The sequence below is a fragment of the Pseudochaenichthys georgianus genome, chromosome 4 (assembly GCF_902827115.2).
Source record: "Pseudochaenichthys georgianus chromosome 4, fPseGeo1.2, whole genome shotgun sequence".
In the NCBI taxonomy this organism is placed as follows: domain Eukaryota; kingdom Metazoa; phylum Chordata; class Actinopteri; order Perciformes; family Channichthyidae; genus Pseudochaenichthys; species Pseudochaenichthys georgianus.
In genome coordinates, this window is record NC_047506.1 from 21340721 (window position 1) to 21364814 (window position 24094).

The 24094-nt window shown below is 40.7% G+C and overlaps 1 protein-coding gene across 2 annotated transcripts in view; it reads left to right on the forward strand.

Moving 5' to 3' along the window:
• Positions 1-1311: 1311 nt before the first annotated feature.
• The window catches only part of pde4ba (phosphodiesterase 4B, cAMP-specific a), a 220364-nt gene continuing 197581 nt past the window's right edge, over positions 1312-24094 (forward strand). Inside the window, exon 1 of one of the 2 annotated variants that reach the window (XM_071202916.1) lies at positions 1312-1663. The gene's annotated coding sequence lies outside the window, so the exon portion shown is untranslated. The remainder of the gene's footprint in view (positions 1664-24094) is intronic. The other variant, XM_034081364.2, reaches the window with a different exon arrangement.

Below are 24094 nucleotides of genomic sequence, written 5' to 3' on the forward strand. Positions count from 1 at the left end.
GACGAAGTTACCGTAGTCACAACACAATACATTTTATTCACATAATGATGATTTAATGCAACATGGGAATCTTTCAGCAGTCAGCGGTAGTTGTAAAGGAGTAACCCCCTAATCCCACCAGGAGCGTCTGCGTTGCGCTGCGGCGGCGGCGCGCTGCGACGCGCTGCGATGCGCTGCGACGCGCTGCGATGCGCTGCGACCTCCTCCTGCGTCATAACCCACCAGGCGCATATCAAAACGTTGCGGAAGCGGAGCGTCGTGTGTGCAGCCTCGCAGTTGTTGGATGAACGTTCCACTTCCTGCCTGCGCTGCGCTGCGTCAAAAATAGGATTCATCCTATATTTTAGAAATTCCTTGCGGCGAAGAGCCTCTGGGACGCTTCGAGCCGCGGCGCAGCGGGTCTGGTGGAATAGCACCCATTGACTAAAATGTAAAATGTAGGTTATGGGAATTCACTGAGTTCATGTTGCTAAATAGTTAATAATACCTCTGGTGATACTGTTAAACCACATTATCTTCACATTATGTGCCCAAAATTGTGTATGTTAGAATGTACATTTTCCTGCTTCTGATTTCTTGTGAATGAAGTAACAGTAGATGTAGTGATTTTGCACAAGCTCCAGATCACTTCAAATTCATTATTTCAAAGTCTTTCTACCTATTTTTCACCACAACATTAATGTAATATCTAGGAAGGATTTATGAAAACAAATCCAGATAGTCGAGGGTGCAAATATGGCTGTTTGTTCATTAAAATCATGGCATTGCTCAATTTATAACTTTATTTAGCTGAATGAGTATATTAATATCAGATTATAAAATCATGCTTTGTTGTTATTAAAATAAGGATAGGAATGTCAATATATCTAAAATGTACAGTCCAAACCATCTTTGCCTGTAATTAGTGATCAAATCATATCAAACTTTATTTATATAGCACTTGTTGTCATACTCAAAGTGCTTCACAAACCAAACGCAAAGACAATGTACAACACACACATTAAAACCATAACATTGGTCTTCATGGTTTCATGGAGTCTTTGGTGTGCTGATAGCAGTTCAAATAATTACAGTTCAGACTTCTTGCTGGTCCCACAGCAGACTGAGGGAAGCGCTGCGCGCGCCTCTCTCTCTCTCTCTCTCTCTCTCTCTCTCTCTCTCTCTCTCTCTCTCTCTCTCTCTCTCTCTCTCTCTCTCTCTCTCTCTCTCTCTCTCTCTCTCTCTCTCTCCTTCTGCCTTGCCATTGGTCCACACTGCTCGTCTGCTGGGAGGGAGGAAGGAAGATCACCGAGTTTGAGATGCGTTTGAAACGCGAAGTCTTTCAACCTGCCTGAACACAAGTACCTCGATACTGGAAGGAAGTGCATGGTGAAACGGATTACAACTGCAGTTTAATCAGCGCGCGAGCTTTGGTTGTCTTAATCTCTGAGAAAAGTGGACAGGGCAACATTATGTGAATAACAACATCCGACTCAGGATTACCCTGCTTGTTTGGGGCAGTTGTGGAGTAATCACACTCCAACAGAGGATGGCAGGAAAACACGCTGACACGGAATAAAATATTTGTTGGATGTTGTGACAGCTGCTCTATTCCGGCCAAAAACAACGCGCAGGTGGCATCGGGATTCCCTTTGTCTGCACGTGTGGATGAGCTGTGGAGAAGGTAACCCAGAAAGCTTTTCTCTTTAGGTTGTCGAAAATAGATCTGAGATATTATGTTTGCCATACGATCTAGTGTTTTAATTCTAACTGTAGTAGTGAAGAAAGGGAATTAAAATAGGATTTTGGAGAAGTGGATAATGTTGGCTTTGTTTATCTCCTGTCATGTTAAGTTCACCCTTACCCCCTAGCCTTTAACCCCAGGCTTTCCTTTTTTATTTTATTTTATTGATAAGTATATCAGTATCCTATCAACAGTGTGAACCCTTCACATGACCATAACCATGAATAATGCAGTTCATTTTAAGATTATTGTGTTTTTTTCTGGGTAAATTATATAACACAATCGTTTAGTTTAAATTGTGTTGTTACAGAATATACTTATGCTGGGCTCAATAGGAAATAACAGTACACCTGCTAATCAGCAGAGCCATTGCTTTGACATGTTTGGGTCATATATCCATCAGCAGTTTCCTATTGTTCTAAATGCCATCCACAACTGCCTGAATACATTGCAGGAAAGTGCTCATTAGTCCCAGGGGGAAACCCCCTGGCAATGTGGATGCTGGCTGATAGTCATGTGTTGACCTGCCTTGAAGTGCATAGTGTCTGATAAAGAGTGTGCATCTATCAGACACCAACATATATTTTCTTGTTGTCTATTTTCAACCTTTGAACAGTGTAATTAATTAACTGATTAATCCGAGTACATTCCTTCTTTTATTGATTTCTAATTGTGCAGAGAACAGCAGCTTTCTGTCTTTTTCGGTCCTGACTGACAGTGACAGTTCCAGATCTAATGGCAGACTTTGTACACAGATCTGCCTGTGTATGCTGAAACAGTCCTTTTGTCATCCTATAAAAAAAAATCATCATTAACTGAAATGCAGATTTGGTACAATTGGAATTTCTCACAGGTCTGTAAGACAGTGTGGGGACTCCCATTGGTGACAGATCCAAACCAGTGGGTTATCCTGTTTTGTGAAAGAAACTGTGAACAACAAAACAAATCACTCTGCTGCTTGGCTATCATGTTTCCTTTTTCCAGACCGGCAGCTCTCTCTGTTTATGTCATTTCTGTCTCTTTCTCGACTTAAGCCTATACTTCATGTTTAAATGTAGCAACCAATTTATCCTGAACAGGGCTCTTAGTAAGGAGGCATCCATATTATAGTCCTGCAGAACATGAACAATTACAGCTCTTATACTGTCAAGATGGACTTTTACTATTTACAAATATTGAATTTAAGGGGCGGAAATTGGTTGCAGTGACCCACTTTGAGAATATAATTGAGTCGACACATGATGCGGGAACTGTGATTGCATTAAACATGTGTGTAGTGTTTATGCCGGTTACCCACTGGGATATGCATGCACATTAAACCTTTTGGATATTCATTACAGTAATGGTACATTCAGTAATTTAGCACTCGACGTGCATGCCAACAAATTAGCCTGCTACGAATCGAGTACTGTACATACACACAGTTAGTGGACACATGGTATACTCGCAACACATCATTGGTATTCTGCAGTTATCCTACTGTATATCTAAAAGAAAGCAGCCTTTTATGCACTGGTGAAAACCTGCTGGTGCCTCTTCCTGACATGTTTTATTCATGTATTGATTATTTTAAAAAGAATGGGCCTGTCCGATCACTTTTCTGTAGTTTTATTGTTTAGATCTTGAGAGAGCCACAGCAGGAATAACTCCAGCATGATTTCACCAAGAGTAAGTCAGTGCACACAGTAACCCCAGAGGTAAGCGTCTGGGCACAACAATCCAGTTCCTACTGGAACTAGCTGACCTATTCCTGTCATGAATCACGCTTTACACTGTAGACAGACTGACAGCAGCAGTCAGTTAACCTCCCAAAGTCAAACTACACCTTAAGATCCCTTTTTGTAGATTTAAGTCTGAGAAAGGCAACTGGACTGATCAATATCTGAACAATTGTTGAGTGCTTATGTGACTCAAGGGATCAGTGAAACTACCGAAACCTTGTGAACTATTTACTGTAGGTGTTGCTTTTGCAACCAGATGGCCTATTTCTCTTTTGACTATTATTTTAAAATAAAATAAAGGAGGAACTGTGTTTGGACTGCCCAGTGCCCCGGGGGCTAACACCAATACTTTTGTACATGAGATAGTCATCTCTGTGCAAATTAAAAACCATGTTTCACATCGCTGTTTTCTGTCTGTGCTGCCCCCACCCAGCCCCTGCCTATCACTCAGCCAATCTGTCATCCTGTCATTTTAATTGCAATATGGATTATTTTAACATGCAACTCGATGGTGGTTCCGGCCAGGCTCAATTCTGCTCTCGTAGCGGATACAATTAAACACAGGTCATTTGCTTAGGTCCTTGAAGATTATACTGTGTGCTATTTGATTGATTTGTTCTTTTAGGTAAATTAGGAGTAGTTAGAGCCAATTTAGTTTTTTCTAGAGTGACGCTATCACTATATTTCTCCTGGCTTTTTCTTTGTTTTTGCAGATCCCCTAGAGAAGATGCATATGTTAAATATCCCTCAATCAAAGGGTTGTTTGAAAAATCGGATGAAAACAGGCAAACATGGGGCATGCCAACAACCAATTCCCCCTGTATTTGGGAGTTTCAGGGTGAAGATATAGGACCTTTTTACGTGTACACAAATCTGCCTGTTTCATAACTCTGATATGCCGGATGCTGGCGTACATCTGCTGTATTTCTTAAGCTTGAAGCGTTAATGTTAGTTACCGTTTATACTTATGTACTATAGGCCCCTGGAGAGTTTCTTCTCCTGTGTGCATGATGTAAGTAAATGTCTTCTGCATACATTGTGATGAATGTGTAAGCTGTTGACGCATACTGATTATAAGGGAAACTTCTGTGTAGCAATGCAGTGGGAGTCACCGACTCAGGAAGGAGACACCGTAGAGCAGGAGCTTTGATGTCAAACACTGGAGGTTTATTTGGAGTTACGGCTGGAGAATTCACATCACAAGTCACAGCAGTCACGGTCTGACTGCACGGGTGGTTGCCACGTCAATTCTGGAGAACCTCTCTCTCGTTAGCCCATTTAACTGGTTTCACAGAGAGTAATCAACATATTTAGATAAGATAGTTTAACCAGTTGGGCACACTGAGTCACTTGCATCCGTCACTTATGGCCTCGAAGATGTCATACCTTGGAGTCCACAAACAACAAAGAAGGAAGTGTCCCAGTGCACCCACAACAACAGACCATCTGTGACCTAGTGTTGACCGGTCACAGCATGGGAACAATAACATTATGGCTCAAGCAGCCTATGTCCTTAAAGGAGATAAACAAACGTCAGGGTTGGTCCTGTACGTCATATCAAGGAGTCTAGGTCAATAATTTCCCTAACAGTCCTCTCTTTTTATCATTTATGATAACCTAAAAACATTAGTCAATACTTAAATCAATAGGCGTCTCCAGATTTGAGTGTGGTCTCACCTTACAGTACATTAATTACATCACAAAGTAGAATAAGATTGACACATTCAATCACAATGATTGAGACAGCCAATCATAATAGGAAAAATCATCTCTCATCAGTGTTTGATCATCTTTCTTCAAAGGCACAATAATGAACACACATAAAACACAGATGCATAAATAGCAAAAATACTTGTTTTAAACTAATATATTTGATCATTTATCATTAGTTAATTTCATTCATCAAACTATAAAATCAAAACCAGCTTGCCGCTTTAAGCACTTCAAGGCAATAACTAGTCAAAAGCATTTTAAAACTTAGGATCGTAAGAGATCCAGCTGAAAATTCACAGTTAGAGTATATAATTCACAATGGTGATTTGATCAATCTGTAATCTGCAAAATTGCAGTGTCCTCAATTTCAGGATTACTTAAAACTACTTAAATACGCTTTAGTCAAGAGTAAGTCACTTAGTCAAATCAATACATTCATTTCAGTCAAGTACATTGTTCAAAATCTGAAAAGGAAAAGTTAGGCAAATATTCAAAGACTTTTGTAAAAACCTGGAAAGGAAGGATTAAACGTTCTTAAAACTTGAATTATTACATTTGTGAATGCTACCACTGATCTGTACCAAATTAAGTCTATCAATTATTTCTATTAGCCATACTTACCTGAGCATCTACTTATGGTACTTGGAAAGGATTCTTCTGTGTTTATCTAATGTTGAATGTATAATATCAATTTCTTTAAATTATACTTCTCTAATTTGAGGATCAAATATGCTACATAATTGTTATATGAAATATTATAAATATTTGTTTTGGGCCAAAACTGAAATTAATCCAGTACTTGAAACATCATTGTAGGTCTTTCTGTGCATGGATAATACATTAAAGAGTAGTGTTGTTAAGCCTGATTGCTGGACGATTAAGGATATTAACATTATCTGTGATAATAGTAGAAATATCTTATTATTCAATACTTTATAATCTGAACATATTAATTCATTACTTTTGTTTAGTGCGGAAGTGTAATCTGATCTGGCAAAAATATATTAATCACCACTATTCAACACATGTCTGGTCATTGGAAATATAAAGACAGTCATTAATTGTACATCTGTAAACATTCAAGATATAAAATCAATTCAAAGTTCATCTGTGTACGGGAGCTGGAAGAACGTGTCCTTCAGTCTTTCTGACTCGTTCTCCTCCTTTCTTTATGACAACGAGTGTCTGGTGTGTAAAGGCATCCTGATACTGTAGATTAGCACTGAGGTGCTGATTGGCTCAAACTCTTCGTCATCAGAGCGCCATATTTAAACCCCCCAATTGCTCTGCTTTTGTGTGGCTCATCAGTGAGCACTGTAGTTGATCTCCCCAGTGAAACGGAGGCTCATCCGCCTGCATTCCTTCTGCTGCTTGAGAGTAGTGCCAGACAAAACTGCGTATTCCAAGTGGCGCATCCAGGTCTCCCCCCGTGATGGGAGAGGTTAGGAAGACATCTTGTATGAAGCCTCTGAAGTCCTCGCTCGTCCCGCAGGGTTGTCTGCCTGAGCCCGCCGAGCAGAATGGTGAAGAAGCATCCCATCTCCTCAGATAGTTGAAGATTAGAATCCTCTCATCTCGATCGACCTCGTGCCTCCTTGCCCGTGGCTGGGGGTGCCCTCTGCAGCCGGAGAGTGTGACCCTCTCTCTCTGACCCTTGGCATTCAGAGCTGTCCTAGTTATTGGGTTAACACTTGATAGGGATGTTTTCCTGAGTGCAGACACCTCAAAGTAATGGATAAGCACATTATCATTTTAATTACAAAAATAGGATAGGCCCCCCAGAATTATTTGGGAGCCTTCCCGACACATGCACATGCATAAATGTAAGGTTTGTGTTAGTCATTTAACATGCAAGAATCATATACTCATCAGTCCAAAGTAGAGAAATGTTATTGTAATTTAAAAGTGAGCTAGTCCCTGTGGATATCACCCCTTATCAATGATTCTAAATGTTATATTAATTCACCATTTGATAAAATATTAGTTTATCAGAAATATATATTTTTTCTCTTCCATAAAACAGGTTTGAGTAATAAATGTTCCATTATAAAATAAATTACTCAATATAATTGACTCTTCCCTCCCTTTTCTTACATATGTCACATATGAAATAATAACTTAGGAGTCTATTTAAGCATGGTGTAGTTTATAATCTATTACTCGAGAAGACTCAGTATCACCTGTGTGCAGCTTGCAAAAAAACAAACAATTGTGAGAAACATATATTATGCAGGAAATGTATACCTTTGTTGAAAAACAAAGCATATCTGATTTGGGAGGAAAAGCTTCATCCCCCTTAACATCTGTGTTATCACTGAAGGCATAGCATAAATTATATTGGGTGTCTGATGGTGTCACTACTGAGAAATGTCAAACACATTCAAAACCTTACATTTGAAAACAGGTTTGCATTCCTCCACTTAAAATTACGTTATCATTGGAAACAATAAAAGTACATTTTTTTGATGTAGAATCTATCAATTGAATCGTTAGAGCAGAACAGAATGGTCGTATTTGTAGCCTGAGTACCGTGCAGCCTTTAGTTTTACCAGGTGGAAACATTGTCCATATAATGTGAATACATGTAGAACTAAGAGGCCCCTGACATTAGGCCTATTTCAAAAATAGTAGGGGCTTTTAACAGCCCAACTTACAGGCATCCTCTGCATAGCAGTATGAATAGCCTTAAAAACAACCCACTCTGCGGTAACGAGAGTCATATTTCTGAACCAAATGCCCTAAGTTAAGCCGTTAGTCCCATCTGACTGACCCAAGGGTTTGGTGCTGGTGTGACCGGGAGGCTTCCAGGTGTTCAAAGCAGATGTCAAGCTTTCAGTTAATGGCTTGGTGGGGGGAGTGGCCCACGTGAGACAGTATCAACGGCTGTAATGTTCAGTTTGAGGAGCATTGTCTCTGGGAGCAGGGAATGGTGTCCATTCTCGGACCAGACCATTAATGTCATTTCATGTAGAGCAGCCATAGCATCTCTGTGACTGCACTCAGCCGGACGGTAGCAGGGTAGAACTGGGTGACTGTTAGTGAAGCCGTCCAAGGCCATAGACAAAATGGAACCACGTACCAACAAAAGGGACACAAGGTCATCAATGTCTCTCTTTACCATTGGCCTAATTGCACAATAAATGAGTGGGGAACAAAATGTGGAGTACTAATCCATCATGTGAGATGTTGAGTTAATCTAAATAATTACTTATTGTTAGGGAAATAATTATCTCAGACTCCTAGATGTGACATACAGGACCAACCTTGACGTCTATTGTTCCTGTCCTTTAAGGACACAGGCTGCTTCAGCCAATAATGTTATTGTTCCTGTCCTTTAAGGACACAGGCTGCTTCAGCCAATAATGTTATTGTTCCCATTCTGTGACCGGTCAATACTAGGTCACAGATGGTCTTTGTTGTGGATGCACTGGGACACTTCCTTCTTTGTTGTTTGTGGACAGAAGTTTCCACTACACTTATGGGTTGAAATCAAATTAACATTAACATTAGAACTAAAGTCAGTCAAAATTGGACTTGCACGGATCAGAATCTAAGCAATACACCATTTCCCCAGCTCTGTAATGAAAAGGATAACAAGATTAGGTACATTACAGGAGTGTTTCAAAACATCCAAACATGCACACTTATCTTATTCTAGTAGAGATTAGAGGACAAGGTCTAATGTTGTGAACAAAATGATCAAGTCAAAGTTATTTTATTTATTCTATGTTATGTACCACATTTAATTTAATAATCAATCTTCAATTACTAATAACTTTAAAGAAGGCAACAATTTACAATTTGGATAAAGTGAAAACTCATCCAAAGTGTGTGTGTGTGGGTGGGTGTGGGTGTGTGTGTGTGTGTGTGTGTGTGTGCTTGTCTGCCCAAGGTTTAAAACGTGGGGCAGCACAGCAGTGAGAATGTTATGAGAACCAATATGTTATTTACACTAAACTCGAAGGAAGCTAGACTGGAACATTTTAAATAAATCAAAACACTTGCACATTAATTAAATACATTTGACATTTAGCTCGAGCTGGGTTCAATACTTTTCTTTATGGTATTTAAAATTGGGCTCGAGTAGAACCCCTGGATTTGGCTTGCAACACAAAGTGATACTGATCTCTGTTGGACTTGGAAATGTTATGATTCAAAGTGTGGGCCTGTAAAAGAGGCCCTTGGAAAACATCTATTTTTTTAACTGTAATTACTTATTTTAAAGAGATTGCAACATCCATCCATCCATCTTCTCCCGCTTATCCGTGGTCGGGTCGCGGGGGTAGCAGTTCCAGCAGAGAGCCCCAAACTTTCTTTTCCCTGGCGACATCAACCAGCTCTGACTGGGGGATCCCAAGGCGCTCCCAGGCCAGCGAAGAGATATAATCCCTCCACCTGGTCCTAGGTCTACCCCTTGGTCCCAGCTGGACGTGCCTGGAACACCTCCCTAGGGAGGCACCCAGGTGGCATCCTAACTAGGTGCCCGAACCACCTCAACTGGCTCCTTTCGATGCGAAGGAGGAGCGGCTCAACTCTGAGTCCCTCCCTGATGACCGAACTTCTCACCTTATCCCTATGGGAGACACCAGCCACCCTGCGGAGAAAACCCATCTCGGCCGCTTGTATCCGCAATCTCGTTCTTTCGGTCATGACCCATCCTTCATGACCATAGGTGAGGGTAGGAACGAAAATGGCCCGGTAGACAGAGAGCTTTGCCTTCTGGCTCAGCTCCCTTTTCGTCACAACGGTGCAGTTACAAACAATCAGACAAACAAAACATGAACTCCAAATAAACCCCAGCGTGACAGCAAAGCTCATCCAGCTCAATTTAGTCCGAATTAGGAGGTTTTCAGAGGGGGTAGGGAATTATAGAAATGGAGCACCTACTCGCGCGTCCACCCTTGTACAAGTGCTAAGATCGTGCCTGAAGACCGTCCAAAAGCAATAACTAGCTTATCCTCTTGCGACACCACTAGTTAGTGGCGCTATGAACCCCTGACCAGGAGAACATAGACTTTTTTTTTTTCTCTACCCTTTCTCTCCAAAAACAGCCCAGTTGACTGTAGTCCTAGTCGACCAGCCTATACACTTGCTATCGAGTTCACTTCAAGATGAAACACAGTCTGCTCTATGCTTCAGTGTGCGAAAAAGTACACGTCCCACCGTCCGGGACGTGTTATTTACAATATCGGACAAGTAGATCTTTCAATTGACTTGTCCGGCGGACAAGTGACGTTTTTCGCCCCGATTTATTGACAAATTATTGATACATTCAGTTTACAAAAGGCAGAACTCATTCGCAAATTGTCCGTGTCCGCCATTGTTCGTTTAGACATTTTAGTTTCGGTTCTGCTTGTCGATTCCTAAGGAAATGCATCTCGCCGCTTTCTGTACAGTTAGACGGGGGCGGGGCGGGAAGTGTAGCACAGTGGCAGGGCTGGGAAGCAGAACTCGGTTCCGAGTAGGAACAAATAACAATTGTCCGGTACCGGGATTAATAAGAGTTGTGAGGACAGGAGGCCGATCCCCGCGGACTGCAGCTCTCTCATATGCTCCGTATGCATTCATGTTCCATTCATGTTCTATAAATTATATATTTATATATTTTGGGAGAAACTTGACAAGATTTGGCTTACTGAAGCAGGCCATGCTCAACTCCACTATACCCCTCATCCATTCAATGACCAAAAAGTGGAAACAAATAAAGACTTTCTAAAAGTATTCTAGGAAATGTGTCATGACCCATTTAAAAGGCTGCAGCTGTGAGATGCCTGCTTTTTTGTGTTTCCTCAACGCTGCTTTCTAACCCTTATAATCAGGGGTGCACATACATTTTTTGCCCTGGTTCTCAAAGGAGCACCTGGAGATGTTGCTTGGTGCTCATCCTTAAAATGAAAATAAACCGTAACTTTTGAGGGGGTCTTGACTTTATTTGCCAGACACACGGCACTGAACACACGTGAGGTGAACACAGAACACACATGCAGAGGTGAACACAAGACAACATTAGCATGACCAGTAATCCTACAAGCTGTCATCACTACCCTCCTGACTGTTCTCCTCACTGTCTTCCTCTCTGTCAGACATGGTAGCTGATGATGTAGGCCTACTACTTTCTCTCTGGTTGAGTCTGCGATTAGCTGCTGGTTTTGGGTCGAAAGTCTCTGTTGTCATCTTAGAAAAGTGGATGTAATCAAATAAGTATGTGAACATAACCAATAACCTACCATAGCCAATAACAAATTAATGTAACTTGTTTTATTTATGTTATTCATTCATATTTCAGTTTTAAAGGATATTTTTGGTTACTGTCCTATAGTATACATTGGAATGATTTCAAACCTTTTTATCCCAATAATTATAAAGGAGTGTCTTGGAAATATGTGTTTACATAAATTGTGACCAAACCGTTTGAACTTAGACTAAAGTTAACTATCTAAACACTCAGAGTCCTTACCTCACTGAGCTGTAGTTATCAGCCTCTCAGTCTGACTGGAGAGGACTCTCCCTCCACATTATTGTAGAAACATCTTCTTTATCTCCGTTAAAGCAGCTAGCACCAGATTCTAATAACAACAGCGCCGGTACCGGTGCACCCTCCCTCTCTCCCTCGCTCACTCGCACTTTGGCTGTGAGCTGCGGGCACCAGATAAGCCAACATCCCCCATTTTCATCACTTACAGCGCCCATCGTACAGGGCAAATGAAACGTTTAACCGGGGTGAAAAGGGTGTTACATTTACTTAATTATGAGGCCGCAAATTAGGATGAGCCCCAACGGTCAAACATGTTTTTTCCCCTCCCAGAACTGCCAGCGCAGCGCCTCCCCAGATCTGGCGCCCTAGGCGAACATCTATTACGCCAGTGCTACGGGCCGGCCCTGAGTTCATATCATAGGTTCATATGCAATTCGCAAATATATTTCTCTCTCTCTCTCTTCTCTCTTCTCCCTTCTCTCTCTCCCTCCAAACCAATGTGAATATCTTATTATTCAATTATTTAATCAGTGAATACACAAATGGTTGTGTTTTCCCTACTCTCCCTCACAGGCTGTGAAAGACTATTATCCTCAGAAAGCCTGAGCTGACAGAGATGAAGAGATGAGCGAGATAATTGAGAGTAATTAACATGCCAAGCAGTCTGCTCATGTCTTCATGTTAAAGAGAAGCAGGAGCTCAAACTGATGAGTTTATTGAGGAGTAGAACTGGGATTGGTTTTCTGTGCAAAACACACTGGTGAGTGAAATAAAGCAGATACAGATTGGGTGGACACAGATCGTTCACATCAAATATTAAGCACTGGCTTTTTCACATTTTAATGTTGCTGTATAGTCCATTAGATAGTAAACAAAGCGCTTAAAGATGGAAAACAAGACAAGAGCAAGGATTGCTTTGAAAACATTTTCCTTTTTTAATATGACCCTATGGCATGACCTTTTTATTTGTATTTTATCTGCCCCTCCTAACATCTTTGTATGAGGACTGGGTTGTTACATTTTCTCTGTGTACTATGACCTGCAGTTTGTGTTTGCTCTTTCCAAACAAACAAGTATAATCTTAGGCACAATGATTATAATCTAATGGGCTAATGGGCTTAATGCGTCATCTGGTTCTGGCTTGGCTCGTTACATTTGACCTATCAACAATTTAAACGTTTTCTTTGTTAATTTCTTAAGTGATTCTTGTTCATTATTAAGAAAAAACACATATCATTTATGGATTCATGAAGATTTTAGATATCTTAAAACATGTTGTTGGGCTTTAAAAAACAACACCAGTTTGAGTTATTATCTCAGGTACAAAAATATAATTCTGTTATATAACGGTCTGTCGCACGCAGGTGTAAGTACACCAGTCTAAAGCCAAGCTCTGTGAGGCTGTAATCTTAGATACATATTAAAATCAGCTTCTAACCTGCTTACATTAAAAGGAAACATTACATGGTGATGTTTAGCAGGCTGTAATGTTAAACATTTTAGTTTGTTCATTTGCACTTAACACAAAGCACAGCTGATGTTTATGTGGAATGGCATTAGTTTTGCAGGTAGTTGCCTGTGAACCAATGTTTAAACCTGAAGCCTGGACCTTGTGATAACACCGGAGGTAAATTCAGTAGAATATCATCAGTCAAATTGTTCCTGATGAGATTCCAATGTTTTCTTACAAAATATCATGGCAATACATCCAATAGTTTGATCACCGACCGGCTGACCACCCTTATCATAGAGAGCCAAACTGCATGGCATAAAATTATAATGATATCATTCTAGTAAGGTCCTGCCAAGTGTGGTGTTACATGTAATGACTCACAGCCGTGGCTCGCTACCATACTGAAAAAGAAAAGGGCCATCATTAATGTCATTGTTACACCCGGTGGTTTTCCTGATTTGAAAAGTAAGTCTATAATTATGTTTGTGTCGAGAAGGTCCTCCGTGCATCTAGGTAGGAAGAATCTATTTGACCTGGGAGCCAATCAATATTCTGTTCTCGCTAGATGTGATACCTTGGTAATCAATACTTTAACGTGAATTGCAGCAGATATTGACAGCCTCTAGGTTTACAGTTTATAAGCTTCCAGAATGACAGAGATGCTAGAGGAGCTTGTGTATGTTGTTATCTGAACCTGTTGAAGGTCAGCCTGACCCTTGGGTGTGAGAGGTTGAAAACGCAGGTCTATGTTTAATTTTGGAATATAATTAAGTTACTATAGGGCAGTGGTTCTCAAACATTTTCTGTCAGGCCCCCCCCTTTGAAAAAAAAAAAGTCGGGCCCCCCACCAACACAAATAGTCATGTAATGGGCCAAGTTAACATTTATTAAAATACACCAATATGAACGTGAGCATTCCTTTCAACATTTTTTAAAAATCACTTTGCTAGAACAGTGATAATAAAACAATGCTCCATAAGTCTGTGTGGTCAAAACAAATAAATACAATTGTGGAATCCCTTTGCTAGAACAATAAATTATAATACTTTGCCACTTTGCAATCTGTGCAAAAAAATTAAAAGAAAGAAAATGCTGATATTTGGCAAAAAAGTGTGTCTTATCACAGCATTAGTGGCTGCAATGAGCCTGTGTTGCACTGCACATTTCTTCAAAACAGGGTTGCAGGCTGTAGTGGAATTTTTTATTATATCCTTATATACTTAAACCAAATGCATCTCATTTCCTGAGATGTGCTTTCTTCTTCCTTTCTACTCTCCTTTGGGTTTATTCCCAGGCGCTTCAAGGCCACAGAGCTGCTTTGGCTACTGGGAGACTCACACACAGTCACACAAGAACTTCCCTACTCTGAGAACCGTTATGCTATCTACAGCTCAAGGCCAGAAGATGTCTAATAACAATGGGACCGTGTGAACACAACATTTATAACTTTCCCACTCTTTTTCTATATAAGCTCTGCTATCACATTGTACTGCGCACACTCTAGCAGACTATTCTATACTCTGTTAGACCTGTGTCTATTTTATTATTGTATCATGTATTTGAAGCTTCAAATAAATAACCAGAAAGACAAGCTCTGTCTGATTCACCATTTATTTGTTTTGATCACTTTGACTTGTACTCTCCACAGTGTTGGGTCCTAGATTTCCATAACAAGGCTCAGTGGTGGCGCCAGAGATTTCTTTTGGGGGTGCTGTGGGGTAGCTTGACGTTTAATAGAGGGTGCTCCAACATTTAGGGTTTCCCATTAATGTACCGGTCGATACAGTGGAATTTTCTACTGCAACACTCCCCACGCAAATACACAGTGTACCCGCGACTGTTACAATGAAGGTTCGATAATCAGCTCATGGCATATAGCTGTAAGCAGGGGTAAAGTGCTATTTTTATAGGTGGTGTGTGGACCTCACTTAGGGGGGTCCGGGGGCATGCTCCCCCGGGAAGATTTGTTTGTGGTTAAATATTGAAGTTAAAAGCATCAATCTGGTGCACTTTGAGAGCAACATGAAGAGATCTATGGATACATCTCTCAACACCCATATGAAACAGAACTGTAAACAGATTTACTTTTTCTTTATGGATATTTTACAAATCACTCCCCTTTTAAACTTTATTCTTTTTTTTACTGTATTTCATACCTGTTTTTCTCATTTATTCTCTTATTTTTGTATCAAATCAAATCAAGTTTTATTTATATAGCACATTTATAAACTATTTTTGGTCGAGCCAAAGTGCTGTACATATAATAAAAATAGCCTACAGTAGAGACACTTTACAGCAAATACAACAGCACAGATTGTTCAGAATATCAGTATGAGAAAAACGACACCCTCTAACCTTTGACCCTCACATCGTACAAGGAAAAACTTCCAGAGAAAACCCACAGTTTAAGGGGAAACAATGGGAGAAACCTCAGGGAGAGCAACAGAGGAGGGATCCCTCTCCCAGGATGGACAGACGTGCAATAGATGCCGTGTGAAAATTGAAGAGATAATACATTTTACAGCATATAGACCGAATGTTAGGAAATGCATGTGTCCATCTAGTATAACTATACTGATCATATAAATGTGTGCCTTGGAAATAATTGTTTGAGACCCACTGAGATAACTTAGACTAAAGTTAACTATCTAAACACTCAGAGTCCTTTACTTCACTGAGCCTCTCAGTCTGACAGGAGAGGACTCTCCTCCACCTTGTTGTTGAAAAAGCTCCTTATATCCGTTAGCATAGCTCGCTAGCACCAGTAGCTAACAACAACAACGATCTCCGGTACCAGTGCGCTCTCTCTCTCTCTCTCTCTCTCTCTCTCTCTCTCTCTCTCTCTCTCTCTCTCTCTCTCTCTCTCTCTCTCTCTCTCTCTCTCTCTCTCTCTCTCTCTCTCTCTCTCTCTCTCTCTCTCGCTCGCACACAAAATGTCTCGTTCCACACACACACAGAGCCGAGCTTGAATGAAACACAGAGACCCAGACGTACTTGTACTTAGAGATGTCCCGATCCGATCACGTGATCAGGGATCGGAGCCGATCACGTGATTTTTAAAAGATCGGAATCGGGAGAAAAAGATCGGGGATCGGGAATCCTTAAAAAAATTATTTTATTTAATGTTACAAAACAAAAATGACCATGTTCACGTCTTAAAGTCATCCTGAGGCCTTAGTTTTGGTTTAAAATTACACAACATCATGTATGTGTTGCTTCTTTTGGGCTTGTTTTCATAGACCTGGTTGCTTATTTCTCTCAAATCTGGCAACAGAGTGGGCAGGGTGCAGTGTCTAATAGTAGCAGTAAGCTAACGAGAGGCTACGTTTAGCTGGTGACTCGGGAGTCGGGACAGAGCAAATGTCAGGAGTTTGGAAGTATTATAAAATTGAAAGCGAAAGCAGTGTAACAGCCAGATGCAATGTTTGCAAGAAGGAGGTTCCGCGCCGTGGTGGAAATAACAGAGCTACGTTCAACACAACCAATCTAAGGCTGCGGCCACACGAGGACGAAAACGGTCGTTTGCGTTACTGTTTAGTGTCATATAGACCGTTCGGCCACACGAGGACGACCGAATACGGCACTAAACGACTGAGGAAACGATAACGGGTCCCAAGGTGGATAGAACGGCATACACAACGCTCTGGGGGGTCCAACGGCTCCATGTGTACGCCCTATACGATCATTTTCTGATAATGATGGCAATAGCCCCGCCTCTCCCCACCTCTGCTGCTCACCCCCACGTCAAAGTAAACTGCACACTGAATTCAGATTATTTATCTTTCTCTCGATATGGACATAAACGCGAGTGAAGTCTAATCTGACAGGACGGAGACACGCAGCTCTGCTCACCTGCAGCTCCTCCCGCTGCAGCAAAACACACACTTCAAGTCAGATCATCACCCTTAGCTATTTTAATTACCTCTCAAACTCCCTAAACTAGTTATAAATATGTTTATGTTTACTGTCGGCCGGGTCACTCATTACTGGATCAGCTGCTGCATGAGACAGACACTGACGCTGTCCGAAGAGAGGGAGGAAAAAGAGAGGCTCCGTGTATTTTATTATTATATTATATAGAGTCGTTATTCATTTGTTTTAAAGCTCAATAAATAACAAAGAAGACCTTTGATCGGCACTTTTATAATTTTGTCCGGAAGATTTAAACTTGAATACACGTTGACTGGCGAAAAACTCTGCCCGGTTCCCTCGGCCCCCATCGCGGAGAATAAACAGAAGGGCAACCATGACAACCATACTTCTTCGCTGCTTTTGTGGAGGAAGTTACAGCGCCACGTACAGGCTCCTGCATATGTACTGCAGCTTCTCCAGCGGTTGAAGCTAAACGGAGCGGTCTCGTGTGGACAGACACTATCCGGATAACTATTGCGTGTGGACGGAAGCTTTTTTGCGATTGCGTTAATCCTATGCGTTTAGCCGTTTTCGTCCTCGTGTGGCCGCAGCCTAATACGATTGTTTGTTTTTTCATTTTTTTCTCCGTTTTTTTTTCAAAATTGAATTTATTGAAATCTCCAATATCAACGTAAGAGCTTGTGCCTCTTCGGGGGGTGCTAACGCTTAACCATAAACGTTATCGTTTACTTTCTCCGTCTTTATATGTAGATATTACTTTTCTCCGTTTATCTCCGTCACGTTGTTTCCAAAGCAACAACAACTTCCTGTCAACAGCGCTACCTCTCCTTCAAAATAAAAGCATGTCCACAAATAGGAAGCCAAGCCAAATTACACTTAAGACATATACAACTGCAACGAAAGTAACAAACACAATACGATATCCTTTTCAATTTCAAAGAACACAAATTTGGTTACATTAACAAATAACTATAAAACAACAATACTGTAGAATAACAAAATTAATGTCGTGAATACACCGAAACACACGTGTTGAAGATGTTCGCTGCTGATTACTATTGAATTGTGTTACTCCAGTAAGATGGAAATATAATACTTTGTTTATTCATGTTATGTTAAGCTGCTGTTGTTCATTGCATTATTACTAGACTAGGCTCTTAAGGCTAGAATTCTGCACTAAGCCACATTTTTATTTAATTTTATTATTTGTGACTGAATGTGAACTTGTGAAGCTAGTCAAGCTTTCCAGTAGAGTTATTTTTGTTTTGTTACTGCACTATCTGCACTCAATTTGTTTACATGGTTATTTTGTGGTGGACCACTGATAAGCTTTATTTAGTTTTGATCCAATGCTGCACAACTGAACTGATCCAATGCTGCTGTGAAAAAAAGAAGCTATATCCATGTTGGATAGAATGGATAGTTGGGTACTGTCATTTAAATAAAAAAATAACCTTAAAGGACAACTTGAATGCTTTTTTCCTTTTTTTTCTCTTAATGCATTGCATAAAGATCGGATCGGGAAAAATCGGTATCGGCAGATTGTCAAAATCAAATGATCGGAATCGGATCGGGAGCAAAAAAAGGTGATCGGGACATCCCTACTTGTAATGTACTGTATCATATTATTTTCGAATCAATAATTTTCCAAATTATGATGTATACAGTATATATTTTTTTCATAACCATTTTTCCTCCTGGTCTCTCGCTGTCATGCCTCTGCGCCCCCCCACTTTGAGATACACTGCTATAGAGTAACATTATCCTGTTAGTATTGTTGCTGTGTGGTAATCTTTGTGTGAACATTGATTTGTATGGAATTGCCGCTGTGTATATGTCGTGAATGGAGTCAACGAAGGGATTAACCCATGACAGCTGTCTGGTTATGATTGGGTCAAAAACAAGTTGATCCCATGTACATAATCTCAGATACTAAGTGTGAAAATGGTATCCAGTAATACTTAGGACCTGACAGGATGTGTAGAGAGACATTGGGCAGTGCATGCGGGAATCATGCTTAATCAAAAGTAATTTTCATCTTGTCAAGTGTCATAGATAATTTGCATCAAGCAATTAACTTATATTTGTAGAGGATCTTTCATTCATGTTTTGTGAAAATCAAGACAATCTACTAAAAAAAAAGAAAGAAAAAAAGCATTAAATTACAGTTAAAACAATCGTAAAATAAAAGGAATAAAAGCGAAAGGTTGGTCTTTCTACTTCATACTCTATTTTCTTCATGCCCAATTACAGCCCATGTTCACAAATCTGAAAGTAGATTCTTTAAATTACGTTTATTCTTGTGAACTGCAACTTAAGTTAGAAAACCTATAGACCAGGAGGCATTCTTCTTTATCTTCTCCAAACAAACACATATCCCTATCCTCTGGAATAATAATCCTAAACTCTCCTGCGTTTGTTAGAATGTAATATCCTTTCCTTAACCCTTCTCCCTTTTTTCCTCTTGTTTTTCTTTTTAAATAATAAACACAGTTGGCAATAGAGTCCATGCTCAGTAGATGGCTTATGCTCTCGAGTACATGCACAGCAGGAGGTCATTCCACCTCACGCTGATTGTCCCCCCTCCATTACAGTAGATTGACAACTGCTTGAGGGAGCGAATAAATAAGGGGCACTAATCAAGGTTTTTAATTGTCTCATCAAGAACTTATGAGATTTTTTATGACCTAATTTGCCCAAGACTTAGTCAAGTTGCCAGGAAAACATAACATGGCTGTTTTTGTGTGTATGATATAACAACAAGACTGCATTCCAGGTAGAGACAAAAAGAGAGGTTGCTTTGTGATCAACAGTTTTCTGTCTCACACATAGATGTCTTACACTGATGATCTATGTGAAGAGGAACGTGGAATACTCAGACAGGCTGGACTGGAGCCAGTAGATAAGATTGGAAGTTTCTCACAGCAGGTTCAGGTCCTCCACATTTTAAGAGGTGATTTTAGAAATGGATCTTAAAGAAAAAAGTACACTGTTAAATAAGGCTTACAAAAAAGTTGTGTGCACATTAGGATCAATAGTGTATTTAATCAAGATAAATCCTGTGCTCCATTCGCTGAGTAAACCTGGGTTGGGTAAAAAAATAAGGTGAAACACCAGAGCTGTCGAGCAGTGAATCTATTTCCACTGCTCTTACTTTCACTCTGAGATTACTCTCCTCTACACTATTCTCATGTGGGAGGCTGTCAGAGACTGTAGGCTGCAGAATGAAGTGATATATGTTCACATGTATCGCTCCGCCATAAATCCTCTTCAGTGGACCTTCTTTGCTCTAACACAGTTTGCATGTTCCTGTTTGTGTGTAAAGGGAATGACGTTGGACTCAACACGATGCAAAATGCTATGCTCTGGTTGTTGTGGCCACTTGTGATTGGGTAATTCAGAGTCGACAGTATACCTGAGATGCACGGCTTTTAAAGAAAAGGCCAGCAGTGACCCTATATGCGTCCAAGGATTCCTAATAAAAGCTACATGTAGTTTATTTAAGCCTTCATGACAACACATATAGTAATTTTTAAAATCACCATCCTACGGAGCTTACACACGCCGGCGTGCGTTGAAGCTTGCCAGCGGGCGTGTCTGACGCTCGTCCAACAACCAATCACATGAATCTCCCGCCCCGGACACACAAGCACGCGGTTTGATTGGCTGGAGCTTGTACTGATTCGATTGGCTGACGCTTCTGTTGAAGCTTCAAAAGTAGAACATCGCTCTACTTTTGAAGCGAGCAACGCTTTGCTCCCACAATGCAGTTCAGCAAAGCGTGACGTCACCCCATTCAAAGTGAATGGGCAGAAGCGTTGAAGCTTCAACGCACGCCGCCGTGTGTAAGCTCCGCTAAGGTTGAAGTGGACCTATTGTGCTATATTGTAAAAATATATTGTAGGGCCATACCTATACAAAACATGTCTGTGAAGTTTTTTGCTTAAAATAACAAACAGTTCACCCAATGTAGCCATGCCTCACACTGCTCAAACCCTTCTTTTACAGCCCTGTTAGAGAAACAGAGAAACGCGGATTTTGGGTCCTTCGCTTGAAAAGGACAAAAAAGAGGAGGCGGAGCTAATGCCTGATCAGAATTCTACCGGAGATAAAGTTAAATTCTGCTGTGATAAAACGCCATCCTGTTTAAACCACGTCAAGGATTATTTCTGAAACAGTATGGAGCTCAAATGCTTTTTCTCTTGCGGGTTTATCATAAGGTGAGTTCTTTTTTTAATTTCCTGCTCTCATATGCTCTTCAGTACAGCTTAGCTCTGAGTGTTAGCGAGGCTTGCTAATGTAAACAAAGACGAGATTACGTTCGAAACACGTCAGGCATTGTTTCTGATGGCAACTTTCTGTGGGTCCGCCGCCATTTTTGACGTCTTATCGGCAGCAAATCTGTATCTGCTCGTTGTACCCCCGTTTTTAAAAGATTTGGGTACGGAGGAAAAGAGAAAAGGTTTTATTTTCTGACGCTGCATGAGTTCCCGGACACACCGGACACACTATTTATGTATAAAAGACATCAAAAAGTGCATTTTGCATAATAGGTCCCCTTTAAGTTTCGTTTGGTTAGGTCAGTGGCAGGGCTTCCGCTAGGATTTTTTTTCGCCGGTCAAATGTCCGGGCAGAATTTATTTTACCGGACAAATTTGAAACTTACCGGTCATATTTCAATAATAATAATAAGAGTTGTGTAGCAGAGTTTCCGTTAGCAGGTAATTACCGGACTATGAGCAGATATGCTGATGTTTAAAACTCAGTTCACGGGGCACATTTTTATATTGCTTCAGTTTATAATCGTAACAGATCGAAAAATTCAGATTCATTTTTCAATAAATTATTCCACAAACAACAAACAACATAATTATTACATTCAAACAAACAACTTGTAGTAGATAACGTACATTATTCAAGAGTTTACATTACATTTGAATAATAACACGGGAGAAATGGATCCTCTCTTTTCCCCTCTCTCTCCTGACAGCCCGTCAGTTTCTCATGCAGCTCCTGCAGCTCGCTAAACAGAGGGCGGGGCTTCAGGTGATTATGCAGAGCTGCGTGTCTCGGTCTGACTCAGCAGCTGATCTGATCTCTCTCTCGCGTCCGGTTATACTTCACTCGCGTTTATGTCCATATCGATCAGATCCAGCTCTCCTGATCGGCCTTTATAGAGAGCACCGATCAAACTATTAAGAGTGAATATCGGCCGATAATGACCGGCGGCCGATCGATCGGAGCCTTCCTAATTATCACCAGACATTTTGACCGACAGGTTTGGAATTTACCGGTTTTTAATAAATGTTACCAGCTAAAAACCGGTAATTACCGGCTAACGGAAACCCTGGTCAGTGGTTCCCAAACTTTTTCAGTCGGGCCCCCCTTGGGTAATTGGAAATATTTTCGGGCCCCCCCAACCCGGTTCCCATCTATATTGGTAGGATTAATTGTATATTGTTGTAAACGCATTACATTTTCTCTGCTAACAATAAGAAGACACAAAGATCCAACTATAATTGTATATTTTATTATGGAGTACATGGATTACACATTTATATATATATATTAGGGCTGTCAGTCGATTAAAATATTTAATTGCGATTAATCGCATGATTGTCCATAGTTAATCGCGATTAATCGCAAATTAATCGCATATTTTTTATCTGTTCTAAATGTACCTGAGAAGAATATTTTTCAAGTTTTTAATACTCTTATCAACATATGAGTGGACAAATATGCTTTATGCTAATGTTTATTATCATTTGAACAATGACAAATATTCTCATGAATATTAAACACAACAACCTCTGAACATTACAAATATTCGGTGTGTGTGTGTGTGTGTGTGTGTGTGTGTTGTGTGTGTGTGTGTGTGTGTGTGTGTGTGTGTGTGTGTTAACGCGTTAACTTGACAGCCCTAATATATATATATACAGTGGGGCAAAAAAGTATTTAGTCAGCCACCAATTGTGCAAGTCCTCCCACTTAAAAAGATGAGAGGCCTGTAATTTTCATCCTAGGTATACCTCAACTATGAGAGACAAAATGAGAAAAAAAAAATCCAGAAAATCACATTGTCTGATTTTTAAAGAATTTATTTGCAAATTTGGTCAAAAACAAAAGTTCATCTCAATACTTTGTTATATACCCTTTGTTGGCAATGACAGAGGTCAAACGTTTTCTGTAAGTATTCACAAGGTTTTGACACACTGCTGGTATTTTGGCCCATTCCTCCATGCAGATCTCCTCTAGAGCAGGGATGTTTTGGGGCTGTCGCTGGGCAACACGGACTTTCAACTCCCTCCAAAGATTTTCTATGGGGTTGAGATCTGGAGACTGGCTAGGCCACTCCAGGACCTTGAAATGCTTCTTACGAAGCCACTCCTTCGTTGCCCGGGCGGTGTGTTTGGGATCATTGTCATGCTGAAAGACCCAGCCATGTTTCATCTTCAATGCCCTTGCTGATGGAAGGAGGTTGTCACTCAAAATCTCACGATACATGGCCCCATTCATTCTTTCCTTTTCACGGATCAGTCGTCCTGGTCCCTTTGCAGAAAAACAGCCCCAAAGCATGATGTTTCCACCCCCATGTTTCACAGTAGGTATGGTGTTCTTTGGATGTAACTCGGCATTCTTTCTCCTCCAAACACGTCTAGTTGAGTTTTTACCAAAAAGTTCTATTTTGGTTTCATCTGACCATATGACATTCTCCCAATCCTCTTCTGGGTCATCTAAATGCTCTCTAGCAAACTTCAGACGGGCCTGGACATGTACTGGCTTAAGCAGGGGGACACGTCTGGCACTGCAGGAATTGAGTCCCTGGCGGCGTAGTGTGTTACTGATGGTAGCCTTTGTTACTTTGCTCCCAGCTCTCTGCAGGTCATTGACTAGGTCCCCCCGTGTGGTTCTGGGATTTTTGCTCACGATTCTTGTGATAATTTTGACCCCACGGGGTGAGATCTTGCGTGGAGCCCCAGATCGAGGGAGATTATCAGTGGTCTTGTATGTCTTCCATTTTCTAATAATTGCTCCCACAGTTGATTTTTTCACACCAAGCTGCTTACCTATTGCAGATGCAGTCTTCCCAGCCTGGTACAGGTCTACAATTTTGTTTCTGGTGTCCTTTGACAGCT